Genomic DNA, 14,574 nt, shown 5'->3' with positions numbered 1-14,574 from the left:
TCCTCCCTCTCTATCGCTTTGATTTTTTCCTCTCTTTCTTCTCTAAGCCATCATCAATCCGACAGCTAATAAAGCTGTGACATCTCAACTCATATATCTGCTGCTGCGAGCAGTGGCTCGTATATGTGAGAGATGTAAATCCACGATGCCTTTCACCCTTGCAGCCAAAGTAAAAGGATGGATGAGGAAACATAATGGGAACAAATGTTAAAATGGATGTCAGCAAGAATGTACTGCATGTACTCTGTTGGTGTAAATCTCTTGGTGTAAAACTTTGTTGGAAAGGACTCAGTTTGTTCTCTGAGTTTGTGTTGGAAGCATCACAAACACTTGTTCAGTAACTGTCACCTTAATCTCTTTGTGAGCTTTAAAGTTTGCTTTTCCACATTTGCTGACAGTATAATATACACTGATGGCTGCTTTGTTAGCTCCGCCATGACAAGTCATTTTGACATGACAGTGTCACACAGCAGCTGCCCATTCCAACTCTTTATGATCAGATCTTGTGACTGTAGCACATTGATCTCTGTGACATCCTGCTGGAAAGTACCATTAGAAGATGTGTAGATTGTGGCCATAAAGAATGCACGTGGTCAGCAACAACACTAGGTCTGGCTTGTACACCACTCTCAGCAGGTATTAAAGGGCCTAATGTTTGCCAGGAAAATCCCCCTCACCATCAAACCACCAGCAGCAATCTGAGTTTTTGATACAAGGCAGGATGGATCCATGGATTCATGTTTACACTTGTAAATGCTCTGCATCATGCCTAACAACGCCCCTTAGCCACTCAGAAGCACCGTTAACCACAGCTTATGGCTAATTTGCTCAACACAGACCAGAAGATGTGTCAGAGCAGAAGAGGTTTTTCTGATTCAGTCTTGATGAGCCCCACAGCCTTGTTATAATGTTTGGTCATTTGATGTGTCTGTCAGCTTCCTGTCAACTTGTACCAGATCTACTTTATTAATGCAGCATTTTAACCAGCACAAATGCCGCTCACTGGATGGTTATTTTTATGCCTCTGCACCGGCAGTAGCCGTGGCCAAAGACATTATGTTTGTCGGTTGTCTGTCTGTCCGTATGTCCCTACGTCCATTCTCATGAACACGATATCTCAAGATTTCCTCAAGGGAAGTTTTTTTAAATTTGACACAAATATCCTCTTGGACTTAACAATGAAATTATTCAATTTTGGTGAATAAAGGTCAAGGTTACTGTGACCTTACGCCAGTCTCATTTTTGTGAACGTGATATCTCAAGAACACCTTAAGGGAATTTTTCAAATGTGGCAAAAACGTCCATTTTGACTGGACAATGAACAGATTAGAATTTGCTGGCCAAGGGTCAAGGTGACCCTGTCTGTCTCATTCTCGTCAATGTGATATCTTCTATGAGAATTTCTACAAATTTGGCACAAACATCATCTTAAACACAATGAGGTGGTTAGAATTTGGTAGTCATAGGTCAAAGGTCACTGTGACCTTGAGTCTGGCTCATTCTTGTAAACGTGATATCTTAACTTGAGAGAGTTCCCTCAAAACTGGTACAAATGTCCAGTTGGACTGATTAGAGGTAAGTGGTCATAGATCAAAGGTCACTATGACCTCACAAAACATGTTTTTGGCAAGAAATTATTTACATTTTTTGACAACATTGCACAGAAATGTCTAATAGGATAAAATGATGAAGTGATGGTATTTAAATCCAAAAGGTCCAAGGTGAACTTCACTGTGACATCATAATGCTCTGTAAACACCATATGAAAACCAGCCATTACTCAACATCAGAACTCAGGAACAGAAGAGAAGAAGAGACATTTGGTCAGATACTGAATCTGCTATGTAAAGATATAAGGGAGTAATAGTGTCCTGAGCAAAGGATGAAGTCGCCCTTTTTGTGTGTTGTAATATGAGTTTCTCTGTAGTTTGTTGTGTTAAGCCAGTCCGTTCCTCCTGCCTGCTTCTCCAAACTGGGGGCTTGCTGACCACCATCAACTGTAGGTAATACACTAACTAGGGATAATTACCTCATTTAACTCCACTTCCAAAAATCCAAACTAAACTAAACTAGAAACTTGATCAGCTTGTTGGAAAATAAATCCCACTAGATAGTTACACATCCTCTGACTGTGGATGAAGAAAAAAAAAAAAAGAATGACATGAAGTGAACAAATAATCAAAGCCTTTCTTTGCATCCAGAAACACTTAAATGTTCTCATCAGTTTAGAGATCCTAAGCTGCTGTGTACTCACTTAGTCTGCAGTAAAAAGATCAAGGGGAGATTGTTTAATCGGGAACACTCAAAGGAAATGGCTCATGTTATCCTTCACTGTTCTATAAATAATTGGATTGATATTTAAAGCAATATATTAACTCTCCTCAACAAAGCAAACAGGAAGTGTCCTGGTGTTTACATGCTCATCAGATCAGATGAAGTTTAGATGATCATCAGGGGAAAGTTTCCACACGAGGCATTTCAGAGTTCACACTCTGGCAGACAGCTGGCGCGCCGGGCATTTATGCATGGCTGATTCCTGATCATTGATCTGCTGATCACACAGCCACCATCCCCACAGTGTCACTGCAGGTAACACACTTTGTTTGAGCTGGGACGACAGATGCCTCAGCGCTGAACAGCATCAGTGTCTCTGAAAGACACATGTTCAAGGACAAGAGGTCATCCTGCTGCTCATTACTAAACTTTAACGTCTGATCAGAAGAGTTTGTGAGACAAACACTGAGTGAGGCGTTTAGATAAGTTGGTTTTCAGAGTTGTGTGAACGCAGCAACAGACAGATACTGAACAAGAAATGTTATCATGCAGCTGCTCTAGTGACTCCATGACGTGGTTAATCATCTCTGTTGCAGCTCCGGACAGAAAAACAACTCTTTTTCTGTGAGTGGCTGTCAACATGCAGGAGTTTTAAGTGATGATATTTACAGATGAGGAGGCTGCAAACACTCCACAGTTCTCCCAGGATGAAAACAACTCCACCCCCGAAAAGATGAATATGAAAATAATACTGTTTAGATTTATTTTGGCTGAGGGGCAGGGGAGCAGAGGAATGGCAGAATAAGTGGCGGTTCGGCCGCAGATCAATTGTCATGAAGTCTTGTGGAGTGGGCACGAGCTACCTGACACTTTGGAGTTATTGATTGGAAGTGTGTGTGTGTGTGTGTGTGTGTGTGTGCTGCTAAAATCTCATCTTGTCTCAGCATATTGATGGAGTCAAGCACAGAAACACCTGGGGTTTCATCTTCAGGCTTCGACTCTCATGTCTTGAATTTAGAGTCAAACTAAAAGCATCAAAAGGAGTTACTCCGCACATTTTGGTCCATTAACAACAAACATGTCTACACTTTATATCAGGGGAGACTTATTTCTAAAAGTACCATATTAATGTACAAAATTAAGGATTTGTGAAACAGGAAAAACAAAAGAAAGCCATCAGATCTATGGCATCTGGATTCTCTCCAATTGCTTTTTCTTTTTTTGATACAAATCATCAGTGGAGCTGATCCTGCCTCAATCACAACTCTGACTGTACTTTGGGCTTTGTTTGTTGTTACTGTAGTAGGGCTGTACTCAGTCAAAGAAAATTTTGGTCAGTTGAATTTCTACCTTAACCAATCCATTGGTTGATGGGGAAAAAGTTCTGCATGTTATCTCTGGGTTATCTAAATCAGCCACAGTGGAACGAAGCCTGTGGGGCTCGCCCGGTGAGAGTGAATGCTAATTGCTAGCTGTCAGTGCTGCAATGTGCGTCCCTCCCATGTTGTCTGTTTGCTGTGAGATGTTCAGAGGGAATGTAGGTGTCAATCTTATGTTTTGATTTAAGGAGGAGATAAGAGCGGCCTCCTCCAATAGGAAAGAGGCTCTTGTTTTTCTTGAAATCTGATTGACTCAGCTGCAGTCATCAGTCATTACTCATGGCAGATCAGGCTGGTTTGACTGTTAGACAGAAAACATGGAAAAGCCGGTTAAAAAAAAGAAAGGGTGGCGCGGAAAAAACTTGAATAAAAAAACTTAAATCTTTACAAGTAGAGGCAGCAAAGTGCTCCAATATAACCGACCTGTTGGGCCGCGGCGTTGGTTGAGGCTGCTGGTGTTGCTAACGATGGAGATGGAGATGGAGCTGACAGTGCCATTATAGCAGGTATATTAACGTTAGCTAATGTTCATGAGTGTGTAATGTCCAAGTTCGGCTTTGGCAAATTGCGTATTTCTTCTAGGTGTCCGGTTCAAGAGGCCAACTAGCCTACTAGGTATTGCATTAAGTCATTATAGTTTAAACCTGTACTAAAATAAAATATGTGCTTGCTTTTTGCCTGTGGATGCATCATGCAATTAACGTTAGGTGGTGCTCCCAGTCCCAAGGACAATGAAGCTGAGGGAAAGACTAACCCCAGTCATGATGAGGAGGAGGATGAGACCAGTAATATGACAGGTGCAGTGTGAAGGCATAGCCTACTATGCATTACATTTTAGCCAGAGGAAAACCTTTTTAGTAGTACGAAGTGGGATTTTTTTGTTGTAGTAATAAGTTGACTAAAAGTTGAGTATAGGGCCTATTGCCCAATTTATACCTCCTTAGTTCATGGCTGTGAGCCATGGAGATATAAATTGGGTTTATGTAACACAAGAGCAGGGCTGGGCAGGGCAGGGCAGATAATTATATTGTGCATAAAATTAGATGCATTAGGATAGACTCATATGCTTTTATTTTAAGTTAAATAATAAGCCCATAGCCATTTATGCAGTTGATTCTGAGGACAGTGTTTGTGTAGTGTGTACAAGCATATAGAGGATTATAGGTAGAAACGTGTGGGCCGGTGCGCCTGAATGTCCCAGGCAGAATTTGTGTCCCAGTCCGCCCCTGGTCTCGTTTCTTATACAACATATGTGAATGTAAACATACTTTATTTGCACTTAATTATACATTCATAATTTTGTTTTTGTGCAATCTTGTAATTCTGCATGTGACTACCACTAGAGTAAATCTAAAAAAAAATCAGATGTGAGCATTTGGAAGCTCATTTTTCCACTCTTTTCCATTCTTATGTGTTGCGTGTTTTTGGGAGCAAACACCAAGACACATTCGTTGTATGCTTGCATTGGCTAATAAAACAGATTCTGATTGAATGTATGTCATGCTGACATAAAATCCCCAAACCAAGAATCATAAAGATACAAAAAATCTCCAAGGTTGTGTAAATAGTAACCTATGCTTGAATGAGAACGGCTTGGACTTATCAACCCTAACCGTAACCCAAGCACTTCAGACCTTCCTCCAAGCCTGTAGTAATGTACTACAATGATTGGTCAGTAGTATTGCATTCTCTGAGGATGACTGATTTTAGTAACTGTTTACAGTAAAAAAAGAAAATCACTTTGTACACTAGGCCTTCAGAGTGCTCTCTGAAATTAGACCTGGCATGACTTGTGTCCAAAAAATGAAAAAAATCAAAACTTTGTTGTAGAGCTAAACCAAATACATCATTGGAAAGATCTCAACCTGGAGAGTAACACATGCCAGTATGAAGATTCTACATGGCTCCTGCTTTAAAATATTGACCTTTGAACCTTGACCTCGATGCATGTTTGAAGGCTTATAATTCAGCAACAAAAGGGGGTACAGACATGGGACCAACTGTTATAGAGAGCTCTTGACCTCAACTATCATGTGAGTGTAGTCAACAACTGTGGGTGCTGTCAGATATGGGTAAAATATGGATAAAATTAATTTTCACCCATTTAGAAATTAGATATTTAAAATCTGATTACACAAGTGTGTTTACCATCCCCTTAAAGTCCACAGTGTACTCTCAATTAAGTATTTACAACTTCCAAATCAGAAGAAGAAATTCCCTAGGATCGCGCCATGCAGTTTGATACATATCAGCAACACAGTTGTAGTTCTTCTGATTTGCAAAGTAGGGTTCTAAATAGGGTTGTAAATAGATATCAAATATCTAGTAAAGCCGAACTAGTAAATTAGTATTCTAGAAATGGCGTTTTGGGATGGTAGTTCTTCTGGCTTGTAGAGTTGTAAAATAGGGTCATAAAAAGGTATATCTAATAAATATATCAAATATCTAGTACAGCCGCACAAGGCCATCAGCGGCTAACACCATGGAGTGTGAGGTGAGCCCTCATGTTTGTAGTATTATTTTTCATATGACATTGGTTGCAAATCACATGTGAAATATTCAAGTCGTCCTTTCCTTCCGTATTAGAAGATCCAAAAAGTCCAGACATTTTAATTTAAACGTATACAGCACATCTGATTTCTTTCTCCGGCGCCTCCATCTTTGTTTTGATAAACTTTCTGCCAAATGCTGCTGACTGACACCTCTGTTCCTCAGTTTAATGGGACATTAACTGTACATTTATGTGTAAACACATAAAAAGTCCTGTTACTGTAGCAATGTTAGAGCCAGCACTGTTTTGGTCATTGTCCGCCATTGCACTAAATGTCACCTCATGTGTGACGCTGTACAGAAAAAGTAACAGTGCACACTCTAACATCACAGGCTGAAAACTCAGTTTTCCCAGTTAACAATGAAAATGAAGTTTCTGATAATCTTCAGCCTGCATGGAGTTTTACAAAAACTAACATAGTTTGCATGTGGATGAAAGGATAAAACAAATAGAAAGAGCTACGTTTTCAAAAATACCCATGTACATGTGGACTAGGACTAAAAAGTTCACATTTTGAAGAATAGAATAGAATAGAAATAACTTTAGTTATCCCGAAGGGAAAATCAGCTGAATTCAGATACATGGTTTTTAATAAGACATTGGATCAGTGAGTGATGACGGTTCCAGGGTAGATGTTTAATTTTGAGAGCTTACAAGACAAACAATTATTATCTTAGTATTTCTAAAGTCCCTGAAAATCTGCCTCTTTCTCTTCTATTACTTCTTCTTGCTTTCTTGCTTCTTGTTTGATTGACTTCTGGTCAAAAGACAGAGCTAATGGAGGAGCAGAGGGTGAGTTTGAAACCCAGCTGTCCTGGTCCAGCTGTTCAAAAAGGAAGCGAGGTTACACACAAGAAACAGCAATATCTACTGTACTTATAAGAAACACAACTGAGTTTTTAATGGAATCACAGTGGCATGCAGCCGCAACAGAAATGAGACACTGCAGGGTGATTAAGAACGAGCCAGCGGAGATGAAAAGGGACGAGGAGGGAAACAGAGAGGGAGGCGAAGATGTGATGCAAGAGGTGGAAAGGGAAGAGTGACGAGTGAGAGACAGAGCTCAGATACTGATATCAGTGTCAGACAGTCGAAGGAAAAGTAGGTAAAAGGAGATGTACAGAGGCAAACAGATAAACACAGTCAACAGGTGTAGATTTATACTTTTATTTAGTCTTGGTCCCTTCATTGGATTCACAGACTTAAAAGCCAGCAGATTTACCTCTCCATCGTCTGTTGTCTCTGCATTCCTCTCTCTTCTCTGATAATCAAAATGTCAGTGCTGTCTCCCACAAAATACAGTTGTTAACTGTAATTTGCTTTCACAAATTGGTGTTAGAGGAAACTGCTGCTCCCCAGCAGTCACAAAGAGCAGGCCGAGCACTTTGACTACTAAAACGCTTTGATGGACACTGACACAGACATGTACGTATGTATGTGTATGCAAAGTTTGGTGAATTTTCAACCATTGGAAGTATACTTTCCTCGGAAGAAGAAAGAAGAAGAATACCTAGGATTACATTAGTGTCCTGGCAGCTTAGCTGCCCGGACCCTAACAAAGTTAACTTGACCTTTAAGGGGAGGTGGGGAAACACTGATATGCAAGGTAGCCTGGTTGCGCCTGTTGTTGATGTTGTTGGATGCCATGTCAACTTCAGCCTGTTACATGCATTGTGTCTTTTCAAAATACACTTCATTTTTCACAGGAAATGTATTGTTTGCATACAGTCGCTGTCAAGATAAATGCAGTACGTCAGAACAATACCATGAATTGATGTTTTTTTCCTTCAACAACAAACGCATATGGTTGCATTTAGCCAACACACACACACACACACACACACACACACACAAAGTTGGGTTGAGGCAACAAAAGCACGTGGTTTTGGAAAAAAGAACAGGGTTTGGTTTTACAATCATATGGGAGGTGAACACTGGCCTCCTGGATGAAAGTCAGTGATTGTTGAACCCATCTGCTACCCCTCCCTTAAGGCCTTCGCACACTGAGTCAGTTTTTTTCGGATGCGTTCTTTTAATCTGTCATCCGAAAAAAAAAAAAAAAAAGAAGTAACACACAGAAACCTGATGCGTTTTATTGTGCCAAAATTCGCAACGTGACAAAATTTGGCACCACAGCTGCGGAGCTGTCTACCCTCTCAGTCTCCACATCCTCCTCCTCTTTATCATCATCCACCTGAATATTACTATCTGACCTGTTGAAGTGAGCTATCTTACTTATGAAATGATTGTGTTCCTCTGTCTTGTCGTGGCTGTGTCCCGCCGCCACATTTTCTTCACTGTCTCTTGGTCAAACGTCTCTCAAGGCTCTGACGGATACGAAAAATGCAGAAAAATGAACCTGTTCCGAAAAGTTTAATGAAGGATGAAAGTTTCGGACTCAGTGTGCAAACATGATTGACACAACGTGAGGGTGTGTTTATTTTTAGGCATGCGACAATTTCGGATGAAAAAAAAGAAAAAAAAAGGCCTTTACTCAGACATTTGGCCTTCTTAACTTATGTTGTAGTCCTGCTGCATTTTCCCCTTACACTGTCAGACACCGTTACAAATTGACAGCGCCAGGCGCGCATATCACGCCAATGTGAAAGGACTGCTCACTGCCCAAGTGCCGATATTTGATGTCTTCGGAACGAGGCAGGCAAGCTAGTTAGCGTCATGGAGAAAATGGTCCAAATGAAATATGAGCTAGGAACATTGCAGATAGCAAAGTTACTCTTCTAAATTAAAATATCACACTGAAATGATTGAATGATATAAATTAAATGGCACTTTTCAGTTTGATCTAGAGAAATGAGATAAATAAAGCTGACTTCTCCAATCCAAACAAATTCAGCAGAATAAGATGATGTCAGAGGCAAACTGTAGTGTGATGATATCAGGAATCAGGAGGAGACGTGAAAAGAAAAAGAGGGCAACGACAGAAAAATGGGTGCAAGCAGGGAGATGTGGAGGATTTATATATGAGAGCATCATGAGAGTGAGTAGAGCAGAAAGATTTGAGAGAAGAAGAAGAAGACAACATCAGCGGTGGCATGACAGCCACGTCAGCATCCTCTCCTCTTTTAGCAAAAGAGAGGAAAAATGACTTTTCTGTTTCCAGTTCTTCTTTTTCCAAACTAACTCTACCACAGTGACCCAGTAAAAGTCTGCGGGTTACATGTAACTCATCAGCAGACATCATTGCCTTTAATAAACATCATCATGTGTTAGAATGTGTCGGATGCTGATGGGAGAGCAGTCAGTGCTTGTCCTGTGTGCTCTGCACTGAAGTGAAGTTTTACCAAGTTTGGTGATTATCCTCTATTAGTGTCAGTGAAGATCTCATCACAGCTTCCTGGATCTGATCCACCTCTGTTAACATCAAAACTCCCAACACAGTACAGTCCAGTCACATGTCCCACCCACCTCATTCAGACTTTATCCTCAGACTGTGTGACTTTTCTACAGCTGAATTGAACACATTTGGAGCCAGATCTGATGTATTGGGGGTCTGGGAACCATTCATCCAACCAACTAAGTTAAAGTTTGGTCTGTAGAAAACAAATCAGCCTAGCCCAGCCTGACCTCAGTATAAATACAGCTTCTGAAGATGCAGATATAATTCAGAGCTTCACTCAGCTGAACATCTCTGAGCTGAACTGAGTCCAGCTTCTCAAACTTCGGCTGATAAGTGGAAGATTTCCTCCAGGGAGAGAAGGAGGGATGAAGGGATGGAGGAAGGAAGGCAAGAGCTGGAGTGAAAAAGGACATTTTACAGCATACAGAAGTTGAACTAACTTCAGCAGAAGAGGGAGAGAAAGAGAGGATGAGGCAGGTAGAGGAGGAAGATGGAGGGAGCAGAGGAGAGAAAGACGAGGGACAAACAGACAGGTTCCACAGGAGATGAGCACCAGATGGACTCGGTTGTCGTGGCAGCAAGTCAGCTGTTTCCCCTGGAGATGGTGTGTGTGTGTGTGTGTGTGTGTGTGTGTGTGTGTGTGTGTGTGTGTGTGTGTGTTGGATGATGTAACGAGTTTTGTTGGATGATGTATTTTCCCAGAAATAATTGTGATAATCAATATTATTGTCATTTTGAGACCACATTATGCCACTGAAAAGTAGCATAATAATGCAGTGTTAATTTTGGTAGCTATTTAAATTCCTATTAGTTTTATGTCAGGTTCACACTACACGATATCAGCCCAATTATAGCCCATTGCACTGCAATTGTACTGTGTCGGCTCAGATCATGAACAACAAGTGTCATACGTGATAATCCATCATTTCATCTCGTGTAATGTGTCACAGTAGACGACAACCGACGCCACGTCTGGGACACCTCACAAAGTCCCAACAGAAAGTCTAGCATGTTGGATTTTCTTTTGTCTTCCACAACTTCTCCCTGTACAGCAACAACACCCCAGCCTTTTGATGTTTCCTGTAGGGACGTTGCCACACAGAGTTACAGCAGAAGCACTTTATCAACCCGGTGAGTACTGCCATTAGCATCAAGCTAGCAAAGAATGTTCTTTCTTTATGATGGAGGATATAAAGGAATAAAATTTACAGATAGTATCTGGGACTTTACTCCACTGCAGCGGGTCGCAGCTTCATTTGAAACAGACTACATTACAAACATTATTTCTCATTCCCTCTGTAGTTTTATATTTCTATTTTTAATCTGCTTCTGTTTGTTCTGTTCAATTTAATGCATCGCATCATAATTTCAAAGGCTTTTATCGTGAAACATTTGCAGGATTCAGTGACTTACATAGTTTGCATGCGGTGCTTAAAATGTAGCTCCGCCTATCCGGTTGCACTTTTTACATTACTAAAAAAAAACAGTTCAGCGGGGACGTGAACAGTCACGGTGACTGAACTAATAATGATAATAATAATAAAAATAGGACAAGAATAACTCGATGACATCACACATGTCGTGAAAGACGACCAGCAATGATTGGTGTGGTCCATCGTGTGTCATGTCTGCTGGCCAAGTCACAGCAAGAGTTTATCACCTAATCTGACATAGTGATTGTTGGAACAGACAAAAATGTCCTGTAGTTTGAATCTGACATTAGTCACATTTGAGTCATTTTTATCCTTTATAGTATGCAGTGATGTCTCAGCAAAAAACAACTGCTTTTTTGTGACAAACAAACAAAACAAAAAAAACAAAACTCCAAAACGTGGCTAAAAAGCAAATACAGCAATGACCCCCAAAGACACAACTAGTATATATATATATATATATATATATATATATATATATACAGTACAGGCCAAAAGTTTGGACACACCTTCTCATTCAATGCGTTTTCTTTATTTTCATGACTATTTACATTGTAGATTCTCACTGAAGGCATCAAAACTATGAATGAACACATGTGGAGTTATGTACTTAACAAAAAAAGGTGAAAAAACTGAAAACATGTTTTATATTCTAGTTTCTTCAAAATAGCCACCCTTTGCTCTGATTACTGCTTTGCACACTCTTGGCATTCTCTCCATGAGCTTCAAGAGGTAGTCACCTGAAATGGTTTCCACTTCACAGGTGTGCCTTATCAGGGTTAATTAGTGGAATTTCTTGCTTTATCAATGGGGTTGGGACCATCAGTTGTGTTGTGCAGAAGTCAGGTTAATACACAGCCGACAGCCCTACTGGACAACTGTTAAAATTCATATTATGGCAAGAACCAATCAGCTAACTAAAGAAAAACGAGTGGCCATCATTACTTTAAGAAATGAAGGTCAGTCAGTCCGGAAAATTGCAAAAACTTTAAATGTGTCCCCAAGTGGAGTCGCAAAAACCATCAAGCGCTACAACGAAACTGGCACACATGAGGACCGACCAAGGAAAGGAAGACCAAGAGTCACCTCTGCTTCTGAGGATAAGTTCATCCGAGTCACCAGCCTCAGAAATCGCAAGTTAACAGCAGCTCAGATCAGAGACCAGATGAATGCCACACAGAGTTCTAGCAGCAGACCCATCTCTAGAACAAGTGTTAAGAGGAGACTGCGCGAATCAGGCCTTCATGGTCAAATAGCTGCTAGGAAACCACTGCTAAGGAGAGGCAACAAGCAGAAGAGATTTGTTTGGGCCAAGAAACACAAGGAATGGACATTAGACCAGTGGAAATCTGTGCTTTGGTCTGATGAGTCCAAATTTGAGATCTTTGGTTCCAACCGCCGTGTCTTTGTGAGACGCAGAAAAGGTGACGGATGGATTCCACATGCCTGGTTCCCACTGTGAAGCATGGAGGAGGAGGTGTGATGGTGTGGGGGTGTTTTGCTGGTGACACTGTTGGGGATTTATTCAAAATTGAAGGCACACTGAACCAGCATGGCTACCACAGCATCCTGCAGCGACATGCCATCCCATCCGGTTTGCGTTTAGTTGGACGATCATTTATTTTTCAACAGGACAATGACCCCAAACACACCTTCAGGCTGTGTAAGGGCTATTTGACCAAGAAGGAGAGTGATGGAGTGCTGCGGCAGATGACCTGGCCTCCACAGTCACCGGACCTGAACCCAATCGAGATGGTTTGGGGTGAGCTGGACCGCAGAGTGAAGGCAAAGGCGCCAACAAGTGCTAAACACCTCTGGGAACTCCTTCAAGACTGTTGGAAAACCATTTCAGGTGACTACCTCTTGAAGCTCATGGAGAGAATGCCAAGAGTGTGCAAAGCAGTAATCAGAGCAAAGGGTGGCTATTTTGAAGAAACTAGAATATAAAACATGTTTTCAGTTATTTCACCTTTTTTTGTTAAGTACATAACTCCACATGTGTTCATTCATAGTTTTGATGCCTTCAGTGAGAATCTACAATGTAAATAGTCATGAAAATAAAGAAAACGCATTGAATGAGAAGGTGTGTCCAAACTTTTGGCCTGTACTGTATATTTTTATTGATTTTAATTTTCAGAATGCAAAAGGAAACAGAAAAACAAAATAGGACAACAGAGAAAGAAAAACAAACAAACAAACAAACAAGCATGAGAGCACCTGAATCACAAATCATAACAAAATGGCAGCATCGACAATATACATCACAGGACAAGCACAGCACAAAAGGAAAATTTACTCCATTCCTGTATTGGGTCACAAGTTTTCAAGGAAAAGGGGTTTGATTAGAAGATGAATTCTTAAAATAAAATTACAAAAAAGAAGGGAATAACTATCAATTGGAATTCACTCTGAAAGTCAATCCACCCCTCTGTAGTAAGTCTGAAATTTCATATGGCAGATGCTCTAAAATTGGTTGCCATATTTTAAAAAAAAATTGTATTGTTACCCCCTAAGGTAGCAGAGAGGCTTTCCATTGGTAAGACCTTTTTCTTATTTCTCTGTACCACTGCGTTACTGTTGGGGGTTTGTCTTTAATCCATTCGAACAAAATACATTGTCTAGCTAGTAACAGGAGTTTTGTTATAAGAGTGTACTGAGAGGGAAAACAATGCAGGTTCCCTTTTAATGTCCATGCCCAAGATTGTACAGAGCTCTTTTTTTAATATTTTTCCAAAAATGTGCAATGAAAGGGCATTTCCATATTAAGTGAAAATAAGTTCCCAACTCTTTCTTACATTTTTTACACATGGGAGATATATTGGAGTTGCATTTATTGAGAAACTGGGGTGTACGTTGTAGCCTGTAAAATATTTGGTATTGGCTCTCATTTAACCGATTCCATAAGAATATTTTACTTGACAATGAGAATATCTTAGACCACTCCTCCTGGCTAAATTGGATTCCTAGGTCCTTCTCCCATGTACTAATAATTTTATCAGTGTTATATTTGTCCAAGGACTGTAGCTTCTGATAAAAAATGGAAATAAACGTTTTTGTAATATTTGGAGTGAGAAGGTCATCAAGAGTGTTCCTAACATACTTATCATCAGGAAACTTGCAGGCAGAGAATATAAAATGTCTGATCTGTAAATATGCAAAAAAGAATGTGGACGATATTCCATATTTAATCTGAAGTTGCTGAAAAGACATAAATGTTTCTGCTTCAAACAGGTTTCCAATTGTTTTAATACCTTTTGTAAACCACTCTTCAAAAACCCCTTTCCCTTGTCCAGGTAAAAAGAAGTTATTGTTAATTATTGGTTGAAGGGATGATGAAGAGTTTTGATGACCAGTCATCTTAGAGATATCATACCATGTTTTTAATGAACGTTATTTTAGTTTTCTTTTTTGTTAATCTTGAACAACGGTCTGCAGCTTGGGAGGTGTCTTGCCAGTGTTCATTTGGACAGGTATTTTGGATTTAGTCTTAGTCTTGAGATGAAAATGTTAGTTTTTAATCATTTTTATCCTTCTCGGTTGATTTTTAATTTAGTGTAGTTTCAGTTAACAAAAATTCAT

The 14,574-nt window shown here is 40.2% G+C and overlaps 1 protein-coding gene across 2 annotated transcripts in view; it reads left to right on the top strand.

Moving 5' to 3' along the window:
• Positions 1-14,574, top strand: part of LOC125904249 (semaphorin-6D-like) — a 514,236-nt gene that overhangs the window by 377,589 nt on the left and 122,073 nt on the right. The window lies entirely within an intron of this gene.

This window comes from Epinephelus fuscoguttatus, linkage group LG17 (assembly GCF_011397635.1).
Source record: "Epinephelus fuscoguttatus linkage group LG17, E.fuscoguttatus.final_Chr_v1".
Lineage (NCBI taxonomy): Eukaryota > Metazoa > Chordata > Actinopteri > Perciformes > Serranidae > Epinephelus > Epinephelus fuscoguttatus.
The sequence above is the reverse complement of the archived record's forward strand: the minus strand, read 5'-3'. Positions and strand labels throughout refer to the sequence as shown.